This window comes from Camelus bactrianus, chromosome 1 (assembly GCF_048773025.1).
Source record: "Camelus bactrianus isolate YW-2024 breed Bactrian camel chromosome 1, ASM4877302v1, whole genome shotgun sequence".
Classification (NCBI taxonomy): Eukaryota; Metazoa; Chordata; class Mammalia; order Artiodactyla; family Camelidae; genus Camelus; species Camelus bactrianus.
The window spans coordinates 11138067-11164496 of NC_133539.1; the positions used below are offsets into that span (position 1 = coordinate 11138067).

At 41.5% G+C, this 26430-nt stretch overlaps 1 long non-coding RNA gene across 1 annotated transcript; it reads left to right on the forward strand.

The window, feature by feature from the left end:
- Positions 1-1114: 1114 nt before the first annotated feature.
- LOC123617285 (uncharacterized) lies at positions 1115-4041 on the forward strand. The gene is made up of 4 exons (XR_006725404.2): positions 1115-1303; positions 1605-1728; positions 2431-2767; positions 3506-4041. It is a non-coding gene; the product is annotated as an uncharacterized LOC123617285 (long non-coding RNA).
- The last annotated feature ends 22389 nt before the right edge of the window (positions 4042-26430 follow it).

The following is a 26430-nucleotide window of genomic DNA, read 5'->3' on the forward strand; positions in this document are numbered from 1 at the left end:
TCTCAGGAGATAGTGAGTGTTCCAAGTAGCCTGTGCAATAACGTGTGTTTGTAGTATTTTTCTGAATAATATTTGAGGAACGTGGTGAGATCCCATGTCCCTCATTTTCAAAGAAAAAGCTCTGATTGAAAGTATTTTGTCTCATTCATAGACATGGGTTCAGAAATTAGTGAGTCCCAGAGCCTTGGCATCAGGTGCAATCAAACCCAAACCTGGTCTAGAATATTCCACACTCTATGAAGACACATTTGTCCCCTTGGACCCGGGGTCAGTGAATGACTGCCCTTGAGCCAAATTGGGCCTATTTTTGTCAATAAAATCTTTTTGGATAAAGCCATATGCATTTATTTACGTAATGGTCATGGCTGCAGTAATTCAGGGATTTAAGTGACTGGTTGTGACAGAGACCATGTGGCCTGGGAAGCTTAAATTTATATACTGCCTGGACCTTTACAGAAAAAGCATGCCTACCCCTGCTTTAGGCAACCTCGAAGTATCCCACCCAAGTCTGCCCCTTCAAGAAATACCCTCCCCACTCGCCATCCCACCACAAGGGCCAGTCCTTCCCACTTCAGTTCCTGGGATGGCGCTTCTGAACCTTTAATATGCATATGCATCCATTGGCAATTGGTTATTGGACATACAGGTTCTGACTCAGTACCTCTGGGATGGGGCCCATGACTGTATTTCTAACAAGCTCCCAGTCATCCTGTTGCTGCTGGTCTGGGGACCACCCTTGGAAGAGCAAGATTCTAGAAGACTGGATTTTTCTTACCAGGACAAGCAACTTCTTAGCCCTGTTTCTCACAGTTTGGCATCATCAGGCAATACCAGCCCCTTCCTGACCCTCTGCCTTCCCTTACACACACACACACACACACACACACACACCTTAAAACAGGAATGTGCCATCACTGCCTCCCCTTCTCCGTGAGTTCTGGTCTTCAGTCTGAGCCACGATTTTAAGAGTTAAAGAGCTGTGAAGCCGACAGCAGGAGAGACGCCAGGACTTTAATTAGTCTCTCTTTTTATATTTAGTTTCCTATTAGATAATGCTCGACACCTGTTCACTAGACAGATCTGTTTTTAATCTCTTCGCTTTCACTTTCTTGGATATGCGGCTGCACAGACATGTTGCACCGCATGAGTAATGCAACGAAAGCCAAACAAAATAGCCGTTTCTTTGGAATCAGAAGCACGACAAGGGACTAAAAACAACCGAGGCCAGGTTTGGGCCAACCACGAGGTGCTGGTGGAGGAAACAGCTCTGCGGCTGGCGTTCACCCCCTAGAATTCCACTGCGGTTTGTTTTCTCTCCCTTGACTCAAAGCTCCAGGGAGTCTGCAACGTGTTTCCCACCCTCAGGAAGAAATGGGAGGAGATTACAGGGAAAGTCTCCTCGGCTGGGCTGGAATCAGAGAGCGGGCAGACGGTTTTTCCAGAAATGATCTAAATATTTCTAACTTTGATTTGATTATTTCATTTGTGTGAAGTCGCCCCAAATATGCAGTTTCAGCCTTAGGGTTCCTGAGACCTTTTCCCAGATGCTGCAAGCGGACCAGAAATATGAAATCTATTTAAAACCTTTCTCCTTGGTTCCCTAGGGTTTGTTATCTGTTTGGCTGTGGCTGGAACTGACTGACAGATGTGGAGATTCAAATCATGCAACACCTAGGGATGGGCAGCCGATGTCTAAATGTCAACCACACGGAGGTGTGGAGGAAACAGGTAACAGAAACCTCAGAGTTACAGCAATGCGGATAGATTTGATAGCGTGACATAAGGAACCACCACAGGGCAACATCTTTTTTGAATTAATGAGGACAGATATTGTGAAGAGAGGGCTTGGCTTGGAAACTGTCTTCTTTCTGAAAGCTATCCTGAGCCCAAACTTCCCCAAAATGTCACACGACGAAGAGAAGCTAATCCTGGGTATTAATGGGAAACTATAGCAGGTCTTTTTTTTTTTTTTTTTTTAAGATTGTCACGTTAGCATAGATCCTTTAATTAGGACTTTCCTGTCCTAAATCTCCTGAAACATTTTGTAGCTTGTTCTTTCACTCACAAAATGAAAAGGAGGCATTGAGTGACTGAGACAGAGTTTGTAATATTTGATTTAAAAAAAGTTTTTCAGCGTTAGGTTTTAGGTAGAGGTGAGGCCACACCCAGATGCCCTTGGGTTGGTCATGCTTGAGGGAGTAGAGCTGTGCAGTTGAAATGGGCCCACCGACCGAGCTGCAGATGGTGAGCCCGCACCTTGGGGTCTGAATGGGGATTAGTTACTAATAGGGAGACTGAGCATGTCTGCTGTCGGCGTGGCAACCACGAGAGGAGAAAGGGTTGGATGCTGAAATGGCTCCAGATAAGGGCATTGGCTGATGCCAAGTGTCCTCAGTGCCCGGTCCTTCAGTCCCAGCCATCTTCCCACAGCAGCCTCGTCCCAGGACTTCACCAGCACCCGTCCCACTGGCTCTCTCGAACCCTGGACCTTCTCTGCAGAGTCCCTGAGCCTTCCACCCGGACTCTACACTGCGATTTGAGACCCCTGCTTCAAGCTTTCCTCTCCCCCTTCACCTGGGCTACCAGCTTTGGCTTCCTGAGACACACACCCTCACGGGAACTCTGCAGGGGCCAGGGCGTCAACAATCAGGGGATGAGAGAAGCAGGGGATTCATCTAGAACCAGGCTATCCCCCAGCTACTCCTGACTGAGGCTATTTCCAGCAGCACAGTGAGAAGGGATTGGAACTTAACCTCAGAACCACTCGGTACGTTCTGCTCAGTTTGTGGGACTAGTGTTTGCCACACAGTAAACCTGTATGTGTTCATTCCAGAGGGTGGGCTCAATTATTCTCAATGAGTCTTTTTTTTTTAAATCCTCCTGCCCTGGATTTAAGATGTTATAAAAACTGGTCTCTGCCCTGGGAAGTGGGGATGGCCAGCTGTTTCTGTCTGTGCACTCCCCACCCCCAAATACACCATTTGTACCATGGACTTTAGGCCTGGATGGTATATTAGTCAGGGTTCTCCAGAGAAACAGAACCAATAGGACATATATGTTTGTTTGTTTGTTTATTATAAGGAATTGGCCCACGTGACTATGGAGGCTGAGAAGTCCTGAGGTCTGTAGTCAGCAAGCTGGAGACCCAGGGGAGAAGATGGTGTGGTTCTGGTCTGAGTCTGGGTCAGAAGGCAGGAGAAGGGTGATGCCCCAGCTTGAAGTCAGGCAGAGTGAAGTCTCCCTTACTTGACCTTTTGTGCTGTTTAGGCCTTCAGTGAGTTGGATGCACCTGATGTGTCCACCCCACTGGGGAAGGTCATCTCCTGGACTCAGTCCACTGATTCAAATGCTGATCTCAGCCAGAAGCACCCTCACAGGCACACCCAGAATAATATTTGACCAAATATGTGGGCAGCCTGTGGTCCAGGCACGTTGTCATATCTAATGCAACATGACAGATAAACTAGAATTTTAAAGCATCCTCTTCTTTCTTTCATTCCTTCAGGCATCTCTGGAGCATGAAGTCCATATTTAAAATTAAATAAATACACCCTGAATATCCTCTGTGTGTGAAGAGGAACCTCCGTGAGAGTTTTGACAGAAAAGTTCCAGAGAGGACCCGAATTGGTCTGATTCGGGTCAACCACTCATCCCTAAAAAACTCCCACCCCTGAAAAATGTCCACAGGGAGGGGACTGGCCAGCCTGGGTCACCAGCCAGTCCCTGTGACGAGGGAGGCAGCATTCCTACATCAGGGCACAGAATCTGCAGGGATGCACAGGCCTGTGAATTCAGGAGGTTGGTGAACTTGATCTGAGAACTTGTGGTTTTAAGTGTCTACTAACTGAAATTGTGCATTTCCTTTAATATCAAGCATAGGCCAGTAGTATTAATAGTGCCTGCAACTTTGAAACCAGTAGGCACACAGATCTATTTTTTATCACGTAACAGTTAAGGCAGACACCTCAACATATCGCGTGTTCTCACCACCTCTCCAAAAGGGTTGTAATTATTAGTCCTGCCCCAGACCTTGGAGCTCATGCATTAATAAAGAAGCCTGGATATAACTGTATCACGGATTATAATCTTTTTGATAACTGTCTTTCAATATAATGGGTTCCCTTTGTAGCCTTATGTATCTTATTTTGTGAATATCAAAATTTTTTTTCTGAGGAAGTGTCCATAGGCCTCACCAGACAGCCAAAGGGGTCCCTGCCAGGGACTGGCTGAGTCACATGGGGTGGAGGAAAAGGCAGTTCCTGTGCAGAAGACTCAAGCACACACAAAATAGGAGCAGATGTCTCTGCTCCTGCGGGCGGGAGGCAAGCACTTTTGCATTGATCTGTGCCCATCTGTCCTTACAGAGAACCTGTAACTGAGCAGGACCCTGTGGCTCTTTCCTAAGACAGAACCTCCCCACCCCCGCCAACAGACCTGGTGTCCCCTGCCTGACTCTGCAGGTTGCCAGCCTCCTGAATAGAGCAAACTTTCCTTTCCTACCAACGCTTGTCTCTTGGTTTTTGAGTGGCGAGCAGCCAAAACTGAGTCCCATAGCAAACCCACTGTGTACCCACCTCCGGACAAAGTGCAGATCTCAATGATTGTTGAGTGAATGCGCCCTGCTTCCCTGAAACTCTGGGTGTGGGCAGGTGAATCGCGTGCTTTCAGTGTAGAGGGTTTATCCTTCCACATTACGTGCCACTGAAGTCTTTTGATCACCCTGTGGAGAAGCAACAACAGCGCACAGGCAGGGCTGAGAGGGGCTCCGATGGGTCCCCCCTTCCCGCCACTGTGGGAAGCAGAAGGCTGCAGAGTTTACATGATCCAGGATTGCAGTTAGTCCTTCTTGATCATCTCAGATGGACAAGCGCCTTTTGATTTTTTTTTTTTCCTGAAAGTTTTCCTAGATTCCTTTTTTCTGGCACCACAGAAAGACTTACTAAGACAATTCCCCCCCCCCCCCATTTCCTGCACAGGTACAGGGATGTGCCTGAAAAGGCACACGTGTGACTCCTCCAGCATCTGTAGAGTTTAAAAATACTCTGTCCACGTCACTGTGTGACTGAGATCCCCTGTGGCCACAGCCTTATTGTTTCAGAACAGTGGTTCCCAACTGGGGCAATGATACCTCCCAGGGGACGTTTGACAATGTCTGAAGACATTTTTGGATGTCACAACTGGCGTCTAGTGGATAGAGGCGAGGAATTTTGCTAAACATCTCCCAGCGCACAGGGCGGCCCCGCAGCAGTGAGTTCTCAGGCCCTGAATGGCAGTAGAGCCGACCATTTCAGCATCATCACCGAGTTTTTCTTGCCATTTGCAGAGGCACATACCAAAGTGTCAGAAAAATAAAATAAAATCAAGGAAGTGACAAATCTGCTATCTCGAAAAAAAAAAAAAAGGAATAGTTTTGCAGGTTACAGTTGAAAGCAGCAACCCTCTTAAATAAAACACATTTCTTGGAGAGAGAATGGCTTTCAGGGCAAAAAGGAAAACGGAAGGGAGACGGTTTCTTTCTTTCTATAGATTTTTTCTCTTGAAGTTATTTATCCAGTTCCAGAGCTCCATATAGTTTCATCTTGATTGGATCTCTATCTATCTATCATCTATCTATCTTTATCTACCTTTATTGTTATGATTTGATTATCTACCTATCCTCTACCATTCTATCTATCATGTCAAGAATAAATTGCTTGAACTTTGGTGAAATGGAATGAGATCATTTCCCTTTGGGCCAAAATACATGAGTTCCTATTTATGTTGCTGCCGCAGGATCTGGTTATGAATAGCTGATTCTAATCTGCAGAGGCTGGAAGAACCAGCTAACATAGACCTTTGCTTGTGAACTCTTCAGGATTTGAGAGACCTTTCTCCTTACTATTAAGGATGTGACAGCTCCGAGCCCGAGGCCCCGCCCTCTCCCACCCTCTCCCACCCTCTCCCACCCTCTCCCTCGCTGTGCTGATCACCCCTGGTGGTGGCTCCCAGGGCAGAGGAGGGATCCTTTCAGCTCATGTTAAAATAAAACAAAACAAAGTCAACATCCGAGACAGATTCTGGGCATAGAACTTTGCCATCTTTCCTCATTTTTCATCGTGTGGCCCCTCTTCTTTTCGCACGGGCCCACGGGCAGCCTTTGATGTTGACTGAATCTGACTTAATCAGGTAGACGAGAGATGGGGGCGGGGCCCACCTAGAAGCCGACGCAGTCATCTGCCTCGCGGGCCCTCGCAGCCCTGGATTCTGGAGTGGGAAAGGCCTCCAGCTATTACTCCCTTCTGAGGGGCTGCCCTGACAGTCAGTTTTTCAGTTTGGAGGTTTCAACTTGCGTGTTTGGGCTAAAGGAGAAATGAGGAGTTAGGAGGCACCTGAGCTGTGAGGGAGGGGAGATGGGAGAGTGAAGGGGTAACATTTCCACCATACTCCTCACTCCCTACTCATGGATAATATGATGCCCCTTAGAGGGTGGGGCTAGGGCAAGAGGCTGAGAAAGGTGAATCCGTGAGGGACAATGTGAGACTGTAGCACATCTAGGTGACAGAGCTGGACAGAGAGACTAGAGGGGCTAGCCTCTGTCCTTCCCCCACAGCTCCACTGTAGCTTCAAAGCCCTGGGAGTTCAGGGCTCCCCAGCAGAAATGGCCAAGCTCTGGACTGGGGAAGGGGGACAGACATGAAGAAGGAGACCAGAGGAAGATCTGAGTGGAATTGTTCCCGAGTAGAGGAGAGACACCCCCAGGGAGAGCACAGGGCAGGGTTGGGGTGAGGGCTGCCACCCTGCAGTCAGGTGGCCGGTTTGGTGTAAGGATCACTATGACAGCATGTGCATCTCAGACTGATGACCAGTGCTGGGGACATGCAGGTGCGGGATGGCTCATCCTGTCCTGGGGCTGACCCATAGGACTGAGGAACTCACAAGACTAGTGACTGGGAGATGGGGTCTGGGAACAGAAGTCAACAAAGCCCAGAAAGCAAAATCCAAACTAGGTTCAATTAGCACCACTGTCTTAGTCTGTTCAGGCTGCTAAAACAAAATACCATAGACTGGGTGGCTTATAAACAGCACAGATTTATTTCTCACAGTTTTGCAAGCTGCAAAGTCCAAGATCAAGGTGCTGGTAGATTTGGTGTCTGGGGAGAACTTCCTGGTTCATAGACGGCAGAGTTCTCACTATGTTCTCACGTGGTGGAAGCATTGTGGAGCTTCTGCGGTCTTTTAGTAAGTTTTTTAATTGAGTAGCTACTTATTTTTATTTTTTACCTTTTTTAAAAATTGAAGTTAATCAGTTTACAGTGTTGCATCAGTTTCTGGTGTACAGCATACTGTTTCAGTCATCCGTATACATACATATATTCATTTTCATTATAAATTACTATAAGATATTGAGTATAGTTTCCTGTACTGTACAATACAAATTTGTTTATCTATTTTATGTATAGTAGTTAGTGTCTGCAATCTCAAACTCCCGATTTATCCCTTTCCACCCGGTAACCATAAGTTTGTTTTCTATGTCTGTGAGTCTGTTTCTGTTTTGTAATTAAGTTCATTTGTGTGTGTGTGTGTGTTTTTAAGATTCCACATATAAGTGATATCATATGGTATTTTTCCTTCTCTTTCTGGCTGACTTCACTTAGAATGACGTTCCATGTTGCTGTAATTGGCATTATTTATTTTTTTTATGGCTGAGTTGTATTCCATTGTATAAATATATGGGGTCTTTTATTATAAAGGCACTAATCTCATCATAAGTATTTCACTCTCAAAGCCCTAATCACCTCTCAAAGGCCCCACTTTTTAATACCATCACGCAGAGGGTTGGGGGTTCACAATGAATGGACGTTCAGTCCATAGAAATCATGGTTGATGGTATCACTTCCCTCTGATCGGTCTCTGGCCCCCAAACATTTGCGATCCCCTGAAGTTGAGGGAGAAAGAGCATGGCTAAAAGGTGGCATACATTTTATTTTGAAAACTGAAGCTGGATGTGGGGCTATGAGAACAGCAAATTTCTGCGCCTTTGGAGAGAAAAAGCAGTGTAGGGTACCAGCAATTGATTGTGAACTTCAGAATATAAACTTGCTTCACTCATTTACTTGTTTACCAGGCATTTATCTGTTATGCACCTATTACGTGTTGAGTCTGGGGGTACAGACGTGAACACAACCTAGTTCCTACCTTCAAAGGGCTCAAAGCCCTGTGGGCTAAACAGACACCTATAGCTGAACTCAGATTATAAATCCAACATGTAAGATGCCTTGTTTCTTCTTTCTACACTTCTGTTTTATGTTCAGAGAAACCTGTGTGCCTTGGAGGACCGGGGCACACACGGGGAATGTATTTATGACACATACGACTCAATTTTGCCAGTTTAATAAGACTTGCAGTAGCAGAAGGACCTCAAAACGGCCACGAGCAGGAGGAGGTGGAATTAATGGATGCAAAATTTCTAGGTCAAGCTGAACCTCCATAGGTCTAAAGATTATTGGAGACTATTTTTGTGGCTTCTCTGCCTATTTATCACCCCCATGCAGTGAGGTCAAAGCCAGCAAACGGTCACACTCCACCTACTTCTCAGCCCCCTTTGTCATATCCGACGGTTGGTTTGCTTTACAAAGAGCTGCAGGTATGGGCCCTCTTCTGAGAGGGTGTGTGCCAGCACCATGGAAGCTGAGGACCTAGGATGGTTAAAGTCACGAAGGGACTTACTTTGGGTGCCTTGTTTGGTAATTTTTTTTTTAACTCAGAGGCTATGGGCTTCTATCAACCCCAGTAAATGTCTGCAAAATTTGTGGATAGATGGGTATATAAATTTGAGGGGTGAGAAGGTCTGTGTATTTCCCCAGAGTTTCAGGGGTGTCTCTCACCAATGCTTATCACGAGCTCTCAGAGCAGAAGCAAAGGTTTGGAACCATCAGGTCTTTGGGCATCTTCCAATTCTCTTTTTTTAAAATTGGGATATAGTTAATTTACAGTATTGTGTTAGTTTCTGGTGCACAGCAAAGTAATTCATATATTTATTCTTTTTTGATTCTTTTTCATTATAGGTTATTACAAGATATTGAATCTAGTTCCCTGTGCTATATGGTAGGTCCTTGCTGTTTATCTATTTTATATATAGTGGTGTGTATCTGTTAATCCCTAAGTCCTGATTTATCCCTCATCCCTCCTTTTCCTTTTGGTAACTATAAGTTTGTTTAATATGTCTGTGAGTCTGTTTCTGTCTTGTAAATAAGTTCTTTTGTGCCCTTTTTTTTAGATTCCACATATAAGTGATATGATATTTTACTGTCTTTCTCTGACTTACTTCACTTAGTATGATCATCTCTAGGTCCACCTATGTTGCTGCAAATGGTATTATTTCATTCTTTTTAATGTAAATAACCTTATTTATGTCTCTAGAACATATATTATCGGGGCACGTAGTAGGTGCTCAATAAATGTGGGGGATTCAATGCAGAAACTAAGCACAGTGGTTCTGAAAAGATGTAGGAATCAAGAGGCAAATTTCCCCCACTCTTCTGGTCCCAGGATGACAACTGGCTTCATGCAGGTGGACCCCAAACTCAAGACCACCTGGTAAAACCTCCCATTTTCTTCAGACCTTAGTGCTGAGTCACCGACCAAGAGCCACTGCCCCAGCCCTTGAATCAGCTTCAAAACTTGACACTGGCAGAAGGCAAACTTTCCAAGTTCAGGCCCCAGGAAAATAAAAATAAGTAAATAAGACTGCAACACCAGATGGCCTGAAAGGACAGGGCTGGCGTGGAGGATTAACTGGCTGGCAATAAAAGCTGTCGTTACAGAGTGTCATCGTTGGCGGATTATTTATCAGCTCTCCCCTTTAGATACCAAATGTCAAATGTGTTAATGTGCAGAAACCAAGCCTTCCCCTCCCAGCTGCTCGGGTGTCAGGCTGCCAGCTGCACTGTCTCCTTTGCAGGACCTGCCAGGAGTTTCGCATTCGTATGTCACGTTAGGCCTACCATATTGCACTTAAGAAAGGCCAGATGAGGCCAACTCAGCCTAATAATCAGCCTGTCAATCATTCTGCTGCATTGTGCATGGAATTGCTTTTCCCCAAACCTTTGTTCTCGGTTAGAATGGGCTGCTCCTCAGATCCACGCAGCAGACAGGAACGCATGGTTTATTTCACTCACCGTCGCTGGAATCGGAGGTGTATCTTCCAATTCCGTGCTCAGGGAGGCTTAGGGAATTGCAAAATCCCTGTTATGAGACATGTTTTGCCCATGTGGATAGCACTTTATTTAAAGTCTGCCCTTAGGCAATCTCTGTGTCCCTTGCTCTCTCTGTCTTTCATTCTTTCCCTGTTTCACATACACACATATCCTAAGTGAGTTTTATACACATCATTCTTTTCATTATTTATTTTATCTGCAACTAAAGCATAGATTAACCTCAAGTAACCAAATACCATATTACGTAATCTAACAACAAATGTGACCCTAATAACCGAGTTTGGATATCATTCCCATTGTTAAGCAAACATTGAGCTAACACGTGTCCACTGAGCACCCCTCTCTTTAAACAGCACCAGCACCACTGGGGAGACCAAAAGAAAGTAAGTTCTGAAGGAGCCCACGGGCACCCGGGAGATGCAAGCAAACACGCCCGCCTTATGACCTTGCTATCTTGTATTTTGCTTCTTATTCAAGACAAAATTATTTGGGACAGTATAGACATGTGTTGAGAGAAAGGATCTCTGCAAATTACCTCGGTCTTGACAATTGTTGCCCATTTTTTGGGGGTGGAATTGCTGTCTGAGGCCACAGGGTGTTGGAAGTTAAAAAGGACTATGCTGGTGTTGTCTTTTTTTTTTTTTTAACATTTTTTATTGATTTATAATCATTTTACAATGTTGTGTCAAATTCCAGTGTTCAGCACAATTTTGCAGTCATTCATGGACATATACACACTCATTGTCACATTTTTTTCTCTGTGAGTTATCATAACATTTTGTGTATATTTCCCTGTGCTATACAGTGTAATCTTGTTTATCTATTCTACAATTTTGAAATCCCAGTCTATCCTTTCCCACCCTCCACCCCGCTGGCAACCGTAAGTCTGTATTCTCTGTCTATGAGTCTATTTCTGTCCTGTATTTATGCTTTGTTTTTGTTTGTTTGTTTGTTTGTTTGTTTTTGTTTTTTAGATTCCACATATGAGCGATCTCATATGGTATTTTTCTTTCTTTTTCTAGTTTCCTTCACTTAGAATGACATTCTCCAGGAGCATCCATGTTGCTGCAAATGACATTATGTTGTTGGTTTTTATGGCTGAGTAGTATTCCATTGTATAAATATACCACATCTTCTTTATCCAGTCACCTGTTGATGGACATTTAGGCTGTTTCCATGTTTTGGCTATTGTAAATAGTGCTGCTATGAACATTGGGGTGCAGGTGTCATCCTGAAGTAGGGTTCCTTCTGGATACAAGCCCAGGAGTGGGATTCCTGGGTCATACGGTAAGTCTATTCCTAGTTTTTTGAGGAATCTCCACACTGTTTTCCATAGTGGTTGCACCAAACTGCATTTCCACCGTATGCTGGTGTTGTCTTGAAGCCACACTGTGGGGTCTCCATGGCATCTGAGCTGAGATGGGGAGACCCAGCTGCCCAGAGCTTACCTTGAACAGCACCCCATGCAGGTGCTGTGGAAGGTAAGAATGAGAAGGAGCTCAAGGAGATGTACCTGCCTTCATGCACGATTCACCAGAGAGGCAAACATAAGCAGGTGAGAATTTCCCCCAGAGTGTGAGATGAGGTGTCCAAGAATACTATGGGGCAGTGTACCATTGCTAAGCAGCAGGGGTAGCCCAGGGCCCAGGAGACGCAGGGAGATTCAAGGTGGTGTGAAACTTTAGGAGGGTTTTGATGGACAGGAAGAACTAGGCAGAAAGAGAGAGGTAGCAGGCCTTCCTAGGAGGGGGCCTCACAGGAGCAAAGTGGCGGTATCGTTGGGGTTAAGGGAGACCCAGTTAAGAACTCCTGTCTTCTCTTCCTTGACTTCGACACTAACTGAGAAGTAGGTAAAGGAATAAGGCAGATAAGAGGCAAAAACAAAAACAAAAACAAACAAACAAAAAATCTCTATTGCTTTTATTACTGTGAAATACAATATTGGAGGATGTGGGTTGTACTGACACATAAAGGGGCTGGGTTCCTAGCACACTCACAGGCAGCCAGGGACCCCCAGAGTCTGAAAACCTGGGCTTGGTTCTGCCAAGTGCGCAACTTGGCCCCCAAGATAAAGAGGGAGGAGAAAGGTGCTGGGCTCCGAGGCTCTGTTGCTTTTCCCAAACCCACTAGTGAGAGAAATCTCTCTTCCACCAGAGGAGCTTCCCCCTAATGGAACCAGTTGCAAAGGAGATGGGAGCCCCTTGAATAATTGGGTCCAGGGAAAGGTGACTAAACCCTCCTGAGATGGCCAAGTGATGGGGGTCGAATAAAGAGTCTTCTGATGTCAAGCAAAGGATGATGGAGTTTACTTTGATAAATTGGAAACATTGTAAATTTCAGAAACTGATTTAAGCCCCCTTGGGGGGAGATTCATCTCTTATTGAAATGTGGGATGGATTTCCTGCGAGGAGGGACTGTAGGAAAAAGGCTGGCGGGAGCTTGTCCGGAGTTAATGCAGGAAGGGTCTGAACAAGTGGGTCCATTGGGGGTGGCCCAGGAGCTCCATGAGGTGGCAGAAAGGCTGGGATCTGGTGGCTGGTTGTGAAGGATGAGGGATGGAGCAGCCAACAGGAGCCAAGCTTTTGTGCCCAGATGACTGAGACATGGCATGACATGAACAGAAACAAAGGCATCCAAAGAGAGAGCCCAACCTGAAGTGGTGGTGGGGATCCACCAGTATCTATGCAAATGGAGTTGAAAACAGAAGTGGGGCATCCCAAGGCTCCTATGGGACTGGGATACAGGGAAAGGGATGCCGTGTAAGTTTGATGGGGAGGCAGCTACCAGAAGGGGATGGGAAGGTGTCAGATGCCGGGGAAGTCAGGTTGGATGAGGACAGATTGGAAACCAATGTGCAGTAGTTGGGGTGTCGCTGGTGACCTTTCACAGTCAATGCAAGAACAGAGATTGAGAAAAGACTTCAAACGTTCTATTTCCTAAAGACAAACCCATGTAACCTGGATCTGACTTTTTCTTTTCAACCTGGTGGCAGAATTAGGAATAAGTAAGAAGGCAGCGTTTGGACATTTTATTTGTCATTTCCTCTTACCCATTCAAGACAGAAATGAAATCCCAGTTTTTAAGCTGATGTCTTTGAAAATGTCCTCCCTCATGGCCTCATCCCTGGAGGAGTTTAAACAAGCAAGTCATGTCTGGAGGGTAGTACCAGAGGGATAGCATCTCTTGACCCAGGGTGATGAGCTGGTGGAATCCCAGACATTCCCATGTGACAGTTACGATGCTGGGGGCTTCCTCAAGTGGCTGTTTTGACACAGCCGTTTTGATGGAAGTAGGGAAGACGGTGAGACTCAGGAATGGGTATAGACAGAAAGGGGATTCAGAGATTGAGATGGCAATGCCTGATACTCATAGAACTTGGACATTTAAAAAATTCAAATAAGTCGTTCCTTTAAGCATAGCCCTGTAAGGATGTCGTATTAGTCAGGGTTCTCCAGAGAAACAGAACTTCTAGGGTGGCTATGGATATACATTAGAGGAGGCTTATTACTGGAATTGGTGCACATGGTTATGGAGGCAGAGAAGACCCACAATATGCCGTCTACAAACTGGAGACCCAGAAAGGTGGGTGGTGGAACTTCAGTCCAAGTCTGAAGACCTGAGAAGCAGGAGTAACAGAGTCCAAGGGCAGGGGGTGATGGATGTCGCAGCTCAAGGGAAGGGAGTGAATTCGCCCCTCCCGTGCCCTTCTGTTCTATTCAGACCCTCAACGCATTAGATGATGTCCACCCACGTTGGTGAAAGTGAACTTCTTTATTCAGTCTACTGATCCAAATGTTCTAGAAACACCCTCTTAGACACATGCAGAAGTAATGTCTTACCAGATATCTGAGCATCCGTTAGCCCAGTCAAGTTGACACAAAATTAGTCAAGTTGACATATTAAATTAATTATGACAAAATTAGAACCATTCTGTGTATGTCGTCAAGTACAAAACATGTTTTACAGAGTTCATGAGGAATTGCTTTCAGGTCCCATGCCATACTCTTTCCAGTAACTTGAACAATGGTCAATTTTCCTCTATTAAAGGTAGATTTGGGGTTTGGAAAACAACAAAGAGTAAGTCGGAGCCAAGTCTCTGTAGACGGATTTTGAAACTTGAAGCCAAGTGAATCTCGTAAGGTGAGTGACGGAACTGGGAAATGCTATTTTGGATCGAAAATGAGGTGTGCTAACAGCTGGGACAGGATTTCTTTCCAACACTCCTTAACTGGCCCAAGAAAGCAGTTTCTAAGGAGAAAAACCCAAAAGTGACCTCACCGATGCAGTCAGGACACTCACTCCCAAAGTGGTCATACTGAAAGGGACGTCTCCCTGAGGATTAGAAGACCTGAACGGTTATGAAAAGTCATTCTTATGCGTTTATGTTCATAAATCACATTATATTATTGCCATTGTCTATGAGAAAAGACAGGCACAAAACTCATTAGGGTTCGGGGAGATTATCATGACGTTTCCAGTTTACAGCTGTTGGAAAGAGAAATCGCATTTTTACTACTTAATTTTCTTGGTGCCGTATTACTAAAACATACTCCATAGCAATGGTTGTCTGGGTGCTTTATGTAATCTGAATGTGATGGACCCTTCGTGGCGGTGAATTTAACAGCTATAGTTTTAATATCAGAAGTCCATGACACGTACGGATTTATAATTTTGCTGAAGGAGGATTTTGGTTTAACGATGAACAATTTTCTGTATATCTGTGTGTGGGTGGGTGAAGGGTATAGCACATGAGATCACTTGTTCTTGAATCCTTGTTTTCACATGATATCGTCTTTTGTGCTGATAAACTCTATTTTCCTTGGAAAATCTCATCCCCAAGAGAAATGGAGGTGGTTGTGCTATTTCACCATTTGGGAATCTAGGGACATTTTGGAAGATGTTTTTCAGGAAGGTTGAGGACTTTCTTTCTTGCACATACATGCATCTCTGTACACTTCTCTCTCTTCCAAAAACATAGTACAAGAGATGTCTTCCCTTCCCTAGAACAGAATAACACAATTGGATGGAATCTTGGAGACCATTTACTTCATTTTAGAGGCAGGAAACCAGGTCTCTGAGAAGTCACGTGACCCATCCAGCCCCACGTTGTGGATTTCTGCCCTAGTGGGAATCCAGGTCTGTGATTCCCAAGCTCCTTCCATTGTACCGCGTTCTCCAGTGAATCTATTCCCTGCCAAGGCTCTCTGCTTTATAGCAGCATCTGCAGATATCTAAGTGCCAGTTCTGCTTGTGATAAGCCCACCTAAGGCTCACCCAGGTTGCAAGCATCAGTGCAGTGAGCAGCCCCGAATGATAAAATGGAAATTCTCTGCAGAACTCAGAACCGAGAAGGAAGCAGTGCCTGCTTTCAACACATTTTCTTTTTAGAGAGCTGTGTGCAGTTGGCTTCATTTAAAGGTTGGCCCTTTTGTGGTCTGTTTATAGGTCCTCTCTTAGAAACTTGAAATGGGGACTTGAAATACTCCTGAATCAGTATTTCCTACCAGATAAGAATTGAAATGCAGACCCTGGGGAGGTGAATGCATGAGGTGTCTGATACCACTCTGCCTCCTGAGCCGCGGCAGACATGGTCAGTGGATTACAGCCTGCTGCTCCTTTCTGTGAGCTCAAGGGTGACCTTGGAATCCTTCTCAACAGGCAGGCATGACCAATCAATCAGAACTGAAGCACCAGACAAAAACCAGCTGCCAGTCCTATATAGCCACGTGCTCCAACAGAGCTGGTCACACGAGACACCAATATATACTGTATAACAATAATGGTGGTGATGAGAATGACAACTAACACTTATTGAGTCCTGACTATGAACCAGACTCTTGCTAAATATTTTACTGGTAATATCTCATTTCTTTTCAAGGCAACCTTGTAAATATATACGAATATCCTCATTCTACAGAGAAGGAACTCGAGGCAGGGAGAGGTTAAGTAATATGCTTAAAATCTTGAAACTGTCAGTAGAAGACCTCGCAGATCATCTATTTTCTGAGGTTGCACTCTTTAATCACTCTGTTTACCTTTGCAGCCTCTAGACACTGACAATGGGGATGAGAAACAAGCACTTGTCCCATATCCAGACCTGCCCAGAAATCTACCAGGACCTTGATTTCCATCATTTCAGTTTTCATGCCTCCTCTTTGCTGGGCCTCCTCCGGACCGCCATCTGTCATTTAAAGACCAGATGTCTCTTGGCCCCTTGGCCCTGGGACATGGGACTCCCATTATCCTGGCTACTCTTTCATTAGAAGACATGCCAGAGGCAGCAGGCAGCCTGGTTTCACTGGCTCAAAGGTCAGTGTTGTGCTGACTTCACCTCCAAGACCCACACTAGTAAGCAGTGTCAGTGGCTGGTATAGATCCCCTGGCTCTCAGAGCCTCGGGTCTCTTTGTCTTTATCACTGGCTAGTGCTCTTGCTCAAGACAAGTTAGAGTCAGACCTCTTTTCCCCATCATCTGTTGGGAAGAATTGATGGACCTCAATTCACTCTTCGGAAGAGTTGTTGACCCCTGCTTTAAGATCCAACATCCAGAATGACAAAAATGTGTTACATCAGCAGGTCAGAGGAAGGAGTTCATTGGATTGGCTTGCAGAAAGAAGGTTCTTAAGAATGAAAATCTGACAATCCCATGTGTTGACAAAAGATACAGAACCAGGAATCACCCCTACCTTGTGGTTGGTAGCATGATTGGTAAACCACTTCGGAGGGCCTTTTGTGACATCCAGGAAAGTGGACAACATGCATACCCCCGATCCACCAATTCTACTCTTTGGTATTTTTCCTGGAGAAACATGTTGCATGTGTACAAGAATATTTACTGTAGCATTTGTGTGATAGTGAAAAATTAGAAAAAATCGAATACGTTGACAAGGTCATGGAGAAGAGGACTATAAGCCAGAGACTCTGCAGAGGTTTGTAGGGGAAAGGGTAAAAGAAGGTCAGCTGTGCCTGGAGGGCAGGGTGTGAAGTGGAGGGGAGCACTGGGAAATTAACAGGGCATGATGGGGTCTGGCAGCAGAGGCCTTGGGAGCTGGCATCTGCCTTGCTCTGTAAAGGAAGGGGGTTTGACCTCAGTAGAAATAGAGTTTGACCTCGGATGTACGTCTAAAATTGACCCAGAGAAGGCCACCCCATATTTCCCTGTAGGTTCCCCTGCCTGGGAGCAAAAGCTGGCCGAGGTGAGTCTAGTAGGTAAATTTCCTTGAGGAGGGGACATGACTGGTTAATTTCACAATTATATTTTGCTAACTTTGTTGAATGTAGAAATTTCCAAATTTCTTTACCTTCTAAGCCAGTTCTAGATTTCTCTGAAATACATCCTCGTTCAATGGCTATTAGTTTTGTCAGTTCTGTTGTTGACTCTCTTATGTACAGTATTTGACTTTTGTTCTCTGATGAAAGAGTGGTCAGCAAGCCTAGGCCAAGGACTCACTTTGGAAATCAGGAGATCTGATTTCATTCCTAACTCCATCAATAGGACTCTGTGTATCTAGTTTGACAGGACTGACCACGACCCCCACCCCATGCTCCTTCTTGGGTTTATTTATCCTCTACCCCTTGGTAAGTCATAGTCTGAATTTGAGAAAGTCATTGTTACAGACTGAATGTTAGTGTATTCCCCAAAATTCATGCGTTGAAACCCTACTCTCCACTGTGATGGTATGAGGAAGTGAGACCTTTAGACGGTAATTAGGATTAGATGAGGTCAGGGGAGTAGCGCCCCCATGAATGGGATTGGTGCCCTTATAAGAATCACAAGGGGGCTTGCTTTCTCTCTCTGCTCTCCACCATGTAGGCATACAAGAAGCACACTGCAGCCCTGCAGAAGGTCCTCACCAGAACGTGACCATGCTGGCACCCTAATCTCAGATTTCCAGCCTCCAGAACTGTGAGAAATAAGTTTCCATAGTTAATAAGCCACCCAGTGTGTGGTGCTTTGTTATAGCAGCTCAAACCAACGGAAAGTCATTTAACTCAATAGTGTGCTATTCCTCACTTATGAACTGGAAAGCCTTAAACCTGCATTTCTTTTTCTAGAAAATTGGTGATCTCAATGGGCAGAGCACTAAAAACACGGAGTAAAACAGAAGAAAAGTTAACACATTAGTGACCTGGCAGTAAAGTGAGAGAAATCCTTCAAGCTATGAATCTAGTGTTTCAGCTGACAGTTACCCGAGGACCATCTGCAGGCTCTTGGTGGAGTAGAGTGTTGACGTGTGCACTCATGTGTATGTGCATGAGAGAGGGTACAGGAGAAAATCTGGGGTCTACATATGGTTTAAGGGTGAATCAGAGACCACTAAACTTGAGACTTCCCCTAAAGAAAGCCAAGACCTCCAGAAGCAGGCAAGCGGGAAGAAAGCCTGTCTCACCCAAGTAAAATGTGGGGATTCTTAACTATGTTGGCTTTGACTCTGAATACAGAGGAAAAGAGTCTCAAGAATTCCTAACGTCAAGCCTTCTCTCATGTGAATTTTAAACTGGAATTCATTCTATGTGTGGTCACCAGGATCTATATTACAGATTCTGAAGTCAGCAAGGAGAAATAGAAAATCTATGTTTTGTATGTTTAAAGAAATAATGGAGGGTATTGAAAGTTAAAAGAAGGGACAAGACACATCGCAAAGGACCAGAAGGATTAATAAAATTCTAGACATAAAAACATAGTCATTGAGATTAAGAACTTGAATGGTTGGGTTAAACATCAGATTAGGCAGCTGAAGATAGATACTGAGAAATTATTGAGAATGCAGCAGAGAGAAACAGAGGATGAAAATAAGACAGATAAATTAAGAGACATGGAAGGCAGACTGAAAGGTCTAACATGGATTTAATCAAAAGGAGAGATAAGAGAGAAGGATGAAGATGCAGTATTTGAAGAGACAATGGCTTCTAATTTTCTCCAAACAATGACACATGAATGATCGGATTCTGGAAGCTCAATGCATCCCATGCCGAGGAAAGAAAATGTACCTTGTAGGAGGTAGAACACGCAGACAAAGATTTTGACTACTGAGAAAAGACAGATTACCTGTAAAGGAATGACAATTAGATTGATAGCTGACTTCTCAAAATCAGCAACAGAAGCAAGACAACATTAAGATAACATCTTCAAAATACTTAACGAAACCACTGTCAACCTAGAATTACAGAGCTGATTTAATACAGTCTACAAGGCAAATATTTATTCATAACTTTAAAGAATATAATTCAGAAAGAAAAGAAATGAACCCAGAAGGAAAATCTGAAATACAGTACAAAATAGAGAAAAACAAAAATGTAAACATTTGGATAATCCCAAGGAAACAATGACTATATAAAACAACAAAAGTAATAAACTTCTTAAAACATGTCTTGACTTTTTGTCCCTCTGCATTCCCATATAAATTTTAGAATAGTTTGTTAATTTCTCAGAAAAAAACTTGCTGGAATTTTTACTGGATCAATTTGGAGATAATCAACATCTTTACAATGTTATATATTCTGTGCATAAACACGATCTATCCCTTCACTTACTAATAATTATTAATTAGTAACTTATTAACAGCAATGTTTTATAGCTTGTGTGTAAATTTTTTTCTAGATTTATTCCCACTATTTTGATTTTTTGATGTTATTGTAAATGATGTTTTAGAAATTTCATTTTATAATTGCCCACTCTTTTGGTATAGAAATACAATTAATTTTTCTAAGGTGGTTTTGATTCAGTAACCTTGCTAAAATTACTTAATAGTCTGATTGCAAGTCCTTTGGCACTTTCTGCACACAATTGTGTTGTAATCATGCTGTGTGGCAATAATGACAAGTTTAATTTCTTCCTTTCCAATTCCTACATTTTTTTTCTTGCTTTTTTTCAATGACTAAGAGCTCTAGTACAGTATAAAGAGACATGATGAAAGTAGATGTTCTTGCTTTATGCTTTATCTCAGGTGGGTAGCTTTTAATAATTCACCATCAGTATCATATTTGATGTAAGATTTTTTTAATAAAAGATATTCTTATCAGATTAAGAAAGCTCTATGCTTAGCTAAAATTTTGATCATGAATGGATATGAAATTTATCAGATGCTTTTCTGTATCTATCAAATGGTCATGTAATTTATCTTATTTATTCTATTAATGTTGTAACTTTATGAACTGATTTTTTAAATTTTAAGCTAGCAGCATTGTTTATCTGGAATAAACCCAACTTGATCATGAACAATTTATCCTATTTATCATTGGATCTGACTTGCTAATATTTTGTTTGGGATTTTTGCATCTGTTTTCTTTTTTTTCCCCTCCCAAGCCAGGAAACAGATTTGCTGTGGAAATTACCTGATATTTTAGTTAACAAAATTTTTTTTCTTGTGACGAGAACTTTTAAGATCTACTCTCTTAGCAACTTTCAAATAGGCAATACAGTATTATTAACTCTAGTCACCATGCTGTACATTACATTCCCATGACTTATTTGTTTTATATTTGGAAGTTTGTAGCTTTTAACTTCCTTCACTCATTTCACTGAATCTTCACTCCCTGCTTCTGGCAACTCCCAGCCTGTCCTCTGTATCTATGAACTGTTTTTTGTTTTTGTTTTTAGATATCATAGATAGGAGAGATTACATAGTATTTATCTTTCTCTGTTTGACTTACTTCATTAGAGTAATGCCCTCAAGATCCATCCATGTTGTCACAAATTACAAGATTTCATTTTTTATGGTTGAATAATATTCCATCACATCTATCTATATATGATATAGATATAGCTATAGACCACATTTTCTTTATCCACTCATCCATTGATGGACATTTTGGTTGTTCTGTTGCTTTGTTACTGTAAATAATGCTGCAATAAACATGGGGGTGTGGATATCTTTTCAAATTAGCATTTTTGTTTTCATTGGATAAATACCCAGAAGTGGAATTGCTGGATCATATGGTAGTTCTATTTTTAATTTTTTGAGGAACCTCCATACTGTTTTCCAGGAATTGGCTGCACCAATTTACATTACTACCAAATGTGCACAAGTGTTCTCTGTTCTTTACATCCTTGCTTGTTATTTCTTATCTTTTTGATAATAAACATTCTAAGAGGTGTGAGGTGAAATCTCATTGTGATGATTAGTGATGTGGAGCATCCTTTCATGTACCTGTTGACCATCCGTGTGCCTTTTTTAGAAAGAGGTCTATTCAGATTCTGTGCCTACTTTTTAATTGGATTGTTTTCTTGCTATTGAGTTGCATAAGTTCTTTATATATTGTGAATATTTATTTTCTCCCATTCAGTAGATTGCCTTTTCATTTTGTTGATGATTTCCTTTGCTGTACAAAAGCTTTTTAGTTTGATGTAGTCTCACTAGTTTATTTTTGCTTTTGTTGCCTTTTTTTTTAATGTCAAATCCAAAAAAATCATTGTCACAACTGATGTCAAGGAGTTTACCACCTGTGTTTTCTTCTACGAGTTTTATAGTTTCAGGTCTTACATTCATCTTTAATCCATTTTGAGTTAATTTTCCCGTGTGGTATAAGATAGTGGTCCAGTTTCATTCTTTTGTGTGTGGCTGTCAAATTTTCCCAACACCATTTATTGAAGAGACTGTCTTTTTTCCCATTGTACATTCTTGGCTCCTTTGTCATAAATTAATCGACCTTTTATCGTGAAAAATATTTCTCTTTATCTTTAGTAATGCTTCTTGATTGAAAATCTACCTTGTTTGATAGCTAATCCAGCCTTCTTTTAGTTAGTGTTTGCATAGTGTATATTTTTCACCCTTTTACTTTCAACATTCTTATATTTAAGGCACCTTGTAAGCAGTATATAAATATATATAGCTATATATATATATCCAGTACGGCAGTCTTTGCTATTTTTAAATAACATCTTTATTCAGATATAATTCACATATCATAAAATGCACCATTTGAAAATGTAAAATTCAGTGTTTTTTTAGTATAGCCACAAAATTTTGCAACCATCACAACTATCTAATTTTAGAGCATTTCTATTAATCCCCAAAGAAACCCATTAACAGTACATTAACAGTCACTCTTCGTTACCTCCACCTTACACCACGGCGAGCAATGATCTACGTTCTGTCTCTATGGGTTTGCCTATTCTGAACATTTCACTGGATCATACAAGATGTAGTATTTTGTGACTGGATTCTTTCACTTAACATAATGTTTTCAAGGTTCATCATCAATACTTCATTATTTTTATTGCCAAATTATATTCCAGAGCATGAATATACCACACTTTGTTTATTCATTTATCCATTGATGGGCATTTGGGTTATTTCTACTTTTGGGCTCTTATGAAAAATACTGCTAGGAACATTCAAGTCAAGTTTTTGTATAAACATATGTTTTCATTCTTTTGGGTATATATGTAGGAGTGGAAATACTGGGTCATATGGCAACTCTGTTTAACATTTTGAGGAACTGCCAAATAGTTTTCCAAAATTACTGCACCATTTTACAATCTCACCAACAATGCATGAGATTCCAAATTCTCCACATCCCATACTTGTTATGATCTGTCTTGATTCTAGCCTTATTAGTGAGTGTGAGGTGGTATTTTATTGTGTTTTTGATTTACATTTCCCTACTGGCTAATGATATGGAACAACTTTTCATGTGCTGGTTGGCCACTGATACATCTTCTTTTCAGAAATGTCTATTCAAATCTTTTACTCATTTTTAAATTGGAATATTTGTCTTTTTATAGTTATAAGAGTTATTTATAAATTCTGGATACAAGTTCCTTATAAGGTATATAATTTGCAAATATTTTCTCCTTCTATCAGTTGTCTTTTTATTGATGATGTTCTTTGAAGAACAAAAGGTTTTAAGTTCGATGAAGTCCAATTTATCTGTTTTTTTCTTTTGTTGTCTGTCCTTTTTGGTGTCATATGCAAGAAAGTAACTCAAAGTTATGAAGATTTACCCATGTGTTTTCTTCTAAATGTTTTCTAATTATCAATCCTACATTTAGATCTGTGATTTATTTTTATTTATTTGAGCATAAAAGTGAGAATTTATTTCTGGACTCTCAATTTTATTCCATTGATTTATTTGTCTGTCTTATTCCAGTGCACACCATTTTGTCATAAGTTTTGAAACTGGAAAGTGTAAGTTCTCCAACTTTGGTCTTTTTCAAAATTGCTTTGGCTAATCTGGCTCCTTTGCATTTCCATATAAATTTTAGGGTCATCTCATCAATTTCTGTAAAAATAAAAAGGCACCTGGGATTTTGATAGGTTTGGATTGAACCTGTAGATGAGTTCGGTGGAGTAGTGCCCTTCTCACAGTGTGTAGTCTCCTGACCCAAGAACATGGGTTGTCTTTGCATATTTTTAGGATTTCTTTTCTTTCAACAATGTTTTATCATTTTTAAGGTACAAATCTTTTACTTGTTTTATTACATTTATTTCCAAGTATTGTATTCTTTTTGATACTACTGTAAATAAAATTGTTTCTTAACATCATTTTCACGTTATTTATTGTTAGTCTATAAGAATACAGTTGATTTTTGTAAATTGATCTTGTGTCCTACAACCTTGCTGAACTCATTTATTAGTTTGAATAGTTTTTTTTGGAGTCCTTAAATTTTTTTAATACATAAAATTTTTTCATGTACAAGAACATGTCATCTGTCAATAGAAATGATTTATTTTTCTTTTCCAATCTGGATGGATTTTATTTCATTTTCTTGCCTGATCACCCTAACTAAAACCCCCAGTACATTATTGAGGGGAAGTGGCAAGAATGGACAGCCTTTTCTTGATCCTGATCTTAGGAGAAAACATTCAGTCATTCACCATAGAGTATGATGCTAGATGTGGATTTTTCCTAGATGCACTTTATCAGGTCAAAGAAGTTCCTTCCTATTCTTAATTTATTGAATATTTTACCATGAAAGGATGTTGGATTTTGTCAGATGCTTTTTCTGTGTCTATTGAGATGATCAAATGGTTCCTCTCCCTTTATTTTAGGAATATTGTACATAACATTTATTGAATTTTGGATGTTAAATCAACCCTGCATTCCTGGGATGAATGTCCCTCAGTCATGGTAAAATATCCTTTTATATGCTGTTGAATTTGGATTACTAAGATTTTATTGAGAATGTTTGCATCTGTATTCCTTCTGGGACTCGCCCTATGCATATGTTGTTAAGTTTGGTGCTGTCTTACAGGTCTCTGAAGCTCTGTTAATTTTTCTTGCATCCTTTTTCCTTTTTGTTCTTTATGTTACTTCAATAGACATACCTCCAAGTTTACTAACTCTTATACCAACTCAAAGCTGCTGCTGAACCCCTCTAGTGAATTTCTCTCTTCATTTATTCTACTTTTCTACTCTGGATTTTCTACCTGGTTGTTTTAAATAATTTCTATTTCTTAATATTCCCTGTTTGGTGAGGTAGTGATCTCATACTTTTTATTAATCCTCTAGATATGATTTATTTTAGTTCTTTGAACATATTTACAGCAGCTGATTTGTAGTCTTTGTGTAGTAAGATCAACATCTGGGCTTATTCAAGAGTAGGTTTTATCGACTGTTTCTTTTCCTGTGTACAGACCATACTTACTTGTTTCTTTGCATGTTTTGTCTTTTTTGTTGTTGTTGTTGTTGTTGTTGAATATTGGACATTTAAAATAATATAATATGGCAACTCTGGAAATCAGATTCTTCACTGTCCCTCAAGTTTTGTTGTTGTTTATTGTTGTTGTTTCTGTTTGTTCGTTTAGTGAGGTTCCTAGACTTATTCTGTAAAGATATATTATTTGTTGTGGATGGCCACTGAAGTGTCTGCTTGGTTAGCTTAATGCTCATCTAATTATTAGACAAAGATTTCCTTAAATTCCTTGATCCAGTAAGTATCCCGCCCTTTGCCAAGGAGCTCTGTGTATGTGTTGGGATATACTGTCAATGTTCCAGTAATACACAGTTCTGCTGCTCTCTTCATTTCCTGCTTGCACAGAGCCTCAAGGTCAACTGGAGGTAAGACGTTAGGGCTGTCTTAGGTATTTCCTAGGCATGCATACAGCCTTGTTCATGAGCATGACCTTCAAGATCCATGGAATATGTTAGAGTTTTTCAAAGCCCCCTATGGACATCTCTTTCCCTACATTTTCCTTTTGTGTTTCTGGCCAGCCTCTTGTCTGGCTCAAGTAGTCTTGCTAACTGAGGCAGCCGTGACGTTAATTAATTGTCTCTGACTGCTTTAGACAAAGACCCACTGAGCAAGCTCTGAGAAGGCTTATGAATGGGGTTTTCCAGGGAGTTGTCAGAAAGGTCAGATAGTAACAATTCTCCTGGAATGGGTTTTGGGGAGGAGCTTCAAACATACTCTGCCCCTTCTAGTGGCTACAAAGTGGCTGTTTTTCACAATTACTGTGGTTGTGAGGCTGGTGGTTTTTTAAGGCCGCCACGTAGCTGTAGAGAGGAGGAAGATGGGAATAGAGTAGATTAAAATGCCACAAAGATCACTGTCCTTACCAAGATTTAGCTATTTTTCTGAAATAAATGTTCCTCATATTAGTGCAAGCCTTTGGTTAATTTCCAGAGTTCTGAAAAACTTCATTTTGACAATTTTTTGCCAGTGTCCCCTTTGTGTTTATGAAGAAGTGGAATTTTGGAAGTCTTTATTCTGCCATCTCTGAAGTGTCTGCGCAATCTTTAATTTTCAGTTGGAGTATTTAAATTGTTTACATTGAATTAATTACTAATATATTTGTGTTTATACCCACTGTCCTACTATTTATAGTCTATTGGTTGCATCTATTTTATTTTCCCTTTTCCCTTAATTTTGTGCTTTTTAAAAAATGATTATGTTTTACCTCTATTAGCTTATCAAAGATGTATCTTTTGCTATTCTTTTAGTGCTTATCTTAAATATTACAATTACCATTTTAAAGACTATTTTATTAATACCTTCACCACTTTGCAAATAATGTTAGGGCCTTAAAACCTTTGGCTCAATTTCCTCCCTCTTACCTTTTGTATTATTATTGCCTGCATTGTTATTTACATATACAGGAAGCCACACAATACATCACTATTATTTTGTCCGGTCAATAGAAATTTCGTTTTACCCATATATTTATCTTTGCTGTTGCCCTTAATTCCTTCATACATTTCTATCTGCCTGAAGAAGTCCCTTTAATATTTCCTTAAGGCAAGTCTGTTGGCAACAACACCTGAAAAATTCCTTTATATTTCTCTCACTTTTA